A 5,719-nucleotide genomic window follows, 5' to 3' on the forward strand; every position below is an offset into this window, starting at 1 on the left:
CCCCAGGTTCGATTCCCAGGTTTGATACCAGGGTTTGATTCCCAGGTTCGGTTCCTCCTCCCAGCCCTGAACTCAGCCTTTCCCCCGCTGTTCCAGGAGTTCTTTCTGATCTCCCGTGAGCCGAGCTGCTGCTCTCAGCATGTGGAGGGAGGGCTGGGACACCCAGGACACCCAGGACACTCAGGACACCCAGGATACCCAGGATACCCAGGACACCCTGGACACCCAGGACATCCAGGACACCCGGGACACCCGGGACACCCCGGCCGGAGCTGACCAGCCCCGCAGACCCTCCCGGCCAGCCCCAGGACAGGGGCACAGCGGGGCTGCGGGTGGGTCACGGGAGGGGCGCTCCGGGGATGTGGGGACAGGTGGGGACAGGCGGGGACAGGCGGGGACAGGCGGGGACAGCCCGGGGGGACGGGATAAAGCGTGGGGGCCCAGAGCCCCCGGAGCCCCGCAGGGAAGGAGATGGTTTGTCAACAGCAGCCTGCGATTGCCCCATTCCTGCGGAAGATAAAATGGGTAAAGTAATGGGTATTTACTCTTCTCCGCTCGTGTACACAACAAAATCGTGTTTCTTTTAATGGGAGCTCCGTGCTAATTGCCGTCATTAACAGAGCGAGGCTTTAACTGCACAGTGTCTCTCTCCCCCCTGCGTGTGATGCGCCGCCTCTCTGCTCTCAGAGCTCTCCCAGATTCCCCTCCTTGGACAGGATCCGAGCCTGTCACCCCCAAAAGCCTTTCTGGGGTCCCCCCGCAGCTCCCAGCGCCGGCCGTGCCCGCAGCTCGGCGGGGAGCGGAGGATTTACCCGACGGAGCCGCCCCGATGCGCTCGGCGCTGTCAGCGGCGGGCGCGGCCTGCGAGCCCCGAGTGCCGCAGCCGATGGCAGCGGGACAGCCAGCACGGCCAGGGGGCTCTGCAGGGCTGCCCTGCCCCACAGAGCCGGGATGTGCTGGGGAACCGGCGGGGATGGAGGGGCAGAAGGGGCAACAGCGGAAAATGGCTCAGCTCTGAGTGCCTCCATCGTCCAGAGCCTGCCAGGGCAGCTGGAGCGAGGCCAGGGCAGGGAACGGAGCTGGGAAAGGCCTGGAGAGTTCCTGAGGGAGCCGGGAAGGGGCTGGAGAGTTCCTGAGGGAGCTGGGAAGGGGCTGGAGAGTTCCTGAGGGAGCTGGGAAGGGGCTGGAGAGTTCCTGAGGGAGCTGGGAAGGGGCTGGAGAGTTCCCGAGGGAGCTGGGAAGGGGTTGGAGAGTTCCTGAGGGAGCTGGGAAGGGGCTGGAGGGTTCCTGAGGGAGCTGGGAAGGGGCTGGAGAGTTCCTGAGGGAGCTGGGAAGGGGCTGGAGGGTTCCTGAGGGAGCTGGGAAGGGGCTGGAGAGTTCCCGAGGGAGCTGAGGGGGCTCAGCCTGGAGCAGAGGAGGCTCAGGGGGACCTTGTGGCTCTGCACAGCTCCTGCCAGGAGGGGACAGCCGGGGGGATTTGGGCTCTGCTCCAGGGAACAGGGGCAGGAGCAGAGGGAATGGCCTCAGGGGAGCCTCAGGGTGGACACCAGGAAGGGCTGGAGCCCAACTCCCCTCTGGCTGCAGTGTGGAGAGGGATCATTAACATTCTCCACCATCCGGGCAGAGGCCTGGACGCTGATCTCACAATAGTTCAGTGCATCCAATTTACAATGCAATTACATTTTAATAAGCTGTGACCCCTGGGGTGGGACCTGCCACCTGCCAGCCGAGATCCAGCACTGACCCAGCCTCGCCCACGGAGGATGTGCTGCAGCACAGGGGGGACAGTGCCTGGGTTTATGTTTATATAAAATATAACCTGTGCTGACATCCAGCCTGGCAATGAGGTGACTCAACTTCCCTCGGCTCTAATACTGGTCTCAGTCTTGGCCTTGGGAAGATGCTGCAGAGCCTTGGAAAGTCCTTTGGCTCCTCTGCCTCCAGCCTGGCAGGAAATGAGCCTCCTTGGGATAAGGGGAAAGTGAGAAAAACCAGAATGTTACACACCCTCATCTGTCCCTGCGCTGAGCTGGGCTGAGAGCAGCTTCAAGGCCTTCACCCTTCACAGCTCTGACTGCTGCAAGCATTAAAAAAGAAATAAAAAAATCATCCATAATCCCCAATGACAAATTCCAGAGAGGGTCAGATTCCTTTGTAAGGATGAACCGGGGGGTTTTATGATCACACTGCCTTATTACACACGGCTCCCTGTAGTGTCACATGCATCCTAAGAACCAATTTGCTCTGTAACTCGCTCTCTCCAGCAACATTAGGAGCAAAATAACTTCTAAATATCCTTTCACAGCCAGAACTGCTGCTTTTGTGGTAACCCTTTGCCTGATGGTGTTCAGGAAACTCATCCTTGCAGAAGGGCCAAAGCATCCAAGCAGTGCTGAGGAGGGAACTGGGGTTTTGTGGTCTTTTCCTGGGAATAAGGGCTGAATGCCTCATTTATTTTGTGATGGGGAAGTGCACGGAGCCTCTGAGCCTGCTGGCTGCAGCAAAGGTGGCATGAGGCTCCTGCTTTAGTTTTGACAAGTGACTTCCATCTGCAGAACTGAAGAGTCTCTGGCTTAAAGGCAGAGCCAGTTGGTCCCCTTCCCTTTTCCCATCCTCCTCTCCCTTTCTTCTTTCCTCTTTCCCCTCCCGCTTTTTCTTTCCCTTTTCCTATTCCCTTTCCCTTTTCCCATCCCCCTCTCCTCTTTCCCTTTTTCCATTTTCCCTGCCCCTTTTCCCTGTTTGGAGGTTTTCTCCCAAATTTGCCCCAAACCAGGACACTTCTCCTTCCCCAAGCAGTTCAGTGGAGCAAATTCACTTCCTCTGGGAGCAAGCCACGAAGTCCACTCTGGTGAGGTGATGGGAGCAGCAGGAAAGGCAAGAGCAGGCGGGAGGCACCGGGCACCTCATCCCAGTGACCTTTTTTCCACGGTGCAGCCCCACACGCGGAGCTTGGCTGCTGATTTTCCTTCAAAGGGGACACTTGGTGTGTGGGGAAATGGGATTTTTTTCCTGGGGTCTCCTGTGCCAGGAGGGAGCTGTGGAGCAGTGACTCCGAGCCCGTAAGGATCCGTTTCACCTCCCTCTGTATTCTCTCCCTTTGGCTTTATTTATTTGCTTTATCTCCGGTTTCCTTTCTTGTAGAGCTCTCAGCCTCCTCTTTCTTCCTTTTCTTCCTCCTTTTCTAATTCATGCCTTGAAAGACACCTTTGGCAGAGAGAGGAGACAATCCCATGGAAATTTCCTTCTTCTTTATTTCCAGGCTTGTTCAGAAAAGAAGAAGGCGTGGGGAGAGAGAAACCACCCAGCATGAAAACCCCTGGAAAGCTGCTCCTGCTGCTTCTGGGAATGGCAGGGGAGCCTTATCTGGCCTTGCACACAAGGCAGGAGAGCCCGAGCCTTGTGGAGTGCAATAAGGAACACAGAGCCTAATGGAAAAATCAGTTGCTTGTAGCATTTAATTAAACATGTAAATTTATGAACGGCCCTGAAATCACCAAACTGAAAGGCAGAGTTGTCATGAATTTTGATTCTGTTTCCTCCACGGGCTTTCCCTCCATCATCGCCCACTGCTGTGCCTTTATCAGATGTGGCACCTGGGAGGGCCAGCGTGTCCTGGGGTGTGCCCAGGTGGGACACACAGGCTGCTCCGTGCCCTGTACTCCCACTCCCGGGGAATCACTCCCTGCTGCTGCTCCAAGGAGCGGCTTGGTGCTCTTTCCCTGCAGGGCAAGCAGGAGCAGGGACACACAGGCTGGCACCGTCTCACGCAGCCTGGCTGGGGGCAGCAGGTCCCTGGAGATCAGCTGCAGCTCTCCCTGGCAGTTCCAGTGTCCCAGCCACGGGGCCATCCTGCACCTGGGGGCACTGGGACATTGGCCTGTGGCACACGGAGCCCTTCCCCAGGCTGCCACTGCTCCATGGATATCTCTGGCCACCCCCAAGTGCCACCGCCCCCTCAGGGTGGGTGCCAGGGGGTGACCTTGTCACAGCCAGCTGATGAGTTTGGCCCCTTTGCTTTGCAGCTGAGCAGGCAGAGCCTGGAGCTGCCTCCCCTGTCCCATGCCCGGCTCAGCTTTTGGTGTGATGCCTGGCCTTGGGGTGAACAATCCCCACTGATCCTTTCAGCTTTGCACAGTCCCAGCTGGTGCAGAGCAGCCAAGGCTCTTTCCCAGCCAAACTTCACTCTTCTCTGTCCTCACCTCTGTCTGGTCCCTGCCAGGCCTGCGATGGGTGCTCAGAGGGCAGAGCAGAATTGGTTTTCCCAGCTCAGTGTGGTGAGTTCACCCTGCCCCTGTGCAGGGACAGCAGAGCCCCGTGGCAGCAGAAATGAGTACTGAGCTCCAGGGGAGAGAATAACAGGGAGAAGGAGCAAACTGGTAACAAAAGGTGGATTTAGTGAGGAAAGGGCCGATGTGCTGGGGTTTGTCCAAGCCAGCAGTGAGATGGAAGCTGCAGCCATCAACCCACAGCTGTGGCTTTGTCCATCACAGCCAGTCTTGCAGAGCACACAGGGCTGTGACCATTTTAATGCCTTTTTTCTGCAGTCCAGTCTCAGCTGGGGTGGCACCTGTGCCTGCAAGATGGCCTCATCCCCCCAGACATCCTCAGCCCCCACAGCAGGGCCACCTCTGCCTGTGCATTGTGAGCTAGCAGTGAGGAGCATCTGGAGATTTGGGCAGGTTCCTTTAAAAGTCCTCAGTGTTTCCTTAAAACCCCACAGTGAGTGACTGCAGGACATCCCTGCAACAGGTGCCTCAGCACTGGCAGCTCTGGGATGCAAAGCCAAGCCCAGACCAGGGGGTCTCAGCTCTCTCAGCTCAAAGCTGAGCCCACGGTTCACCTGCACTCAGAAAAAGCTGGATTGTTTCTCCCGCCTGGCCAGGCTGGGTGGGATCCGCAGCGAGCAGGGCAGGAGGTGCACGGTCCATGCCGGTGTGGCACTGGCAGCTGGGACACGGAGGGAGCACAGCCCCGGAGGGAGGGAGGGACACCCTCATCCCTCGCTCCCAGCGGGAGCCGGAGATGCTCCGGAGATGCTCCAAGCGGATTCCCGGCTCCAGGGGAGCCTCGGTTCCCCCTCAGCTTGTTTGCACACCTGGCTGAGGCAGGGAGCAGGAAAGTGTCCTGGGAAGCACAGGGACACATTTATCCTGCCGAGATGCTGCCCTCAGCTTGTTTGCACACCTGGCTGAGGCAGGGAGGAGGAGAGTGTCCCGGGAAGGACAGGGACACATTTATCTGCAAGATGCTGCCCTGACGCTCTGGAGAGGGAAGGGGCAGCCTGTCCTCCCATCACTGCTCTCCCTGTCCCTCCAGAGACCAGGACAGCTCCAGCTGTGCAAATGAAAGCCAAGAGACTTAATAACGTTTTAATGCACGCTCTTAGCACCGAGGGTTGAGTTTTCCCCTCTTGCTTTCCCTTTGATGGTGATAAATGAAGGGGATGTCATTTGCTTGTACAGCTGCAAGGCCAGGCCTTTGGAGAGGGACAGGATGAGGGAGATTATTTTATCAGGGACTTGAAAAGGGCACAGAGCAGCACCAGGGGTGTGCTGGTTCCTGGGGAGTCCAATCAGTCACTGCCCAACCTGGCAGCCCTCTCAGCAGCGAGGGGTGTCCAAGGGATGAAGAGCCCTGTGGGATGAACGCTCACTGCCCTGATGCCAGCCTGGCCCGTGCTGCCTGGGGCAGTGTGGAGAGCACAAAGCTGCTCAGGAGC

At 58.1% G+C, this 5,719-nt stretch overlaps 1 long non-coding RNA gene across 1 annotated transcript; it reads left to right on the forward strand.

Moving 5' to 3' along the window:
* Positions 1–395: 395 nt before the first annotated feature.
* Positions 396–3,508, forward strand: LOC115494834 (uncharacterized). Its single transcript, XR_003959874.4, has 2 exons — positions 396–525; positions 3,260–3,508. It is a non-coding gene; the product is annotated as an uncharacterized lncRNA (long non-coding RNA).
* The last annotated feature ends 2,211 nt before the right edge of the window (positions 3,509–5,719 follow it).

The sequence above is a fragment of the Taeniopygia guttata genome, chromosome 4 (genome assembly GCF_048771995.1).
Source record: "Taeniopygia guttata chromosome 4, bTaeGut7.mat, whole genome shotgun sequence".
Taxonomy (NCBI): Eukaryota; Metazoa; Chordata; class Aves; order Passeriformes; family Estrildidae; genus Taeniopygia; species Taeniopygia guttata.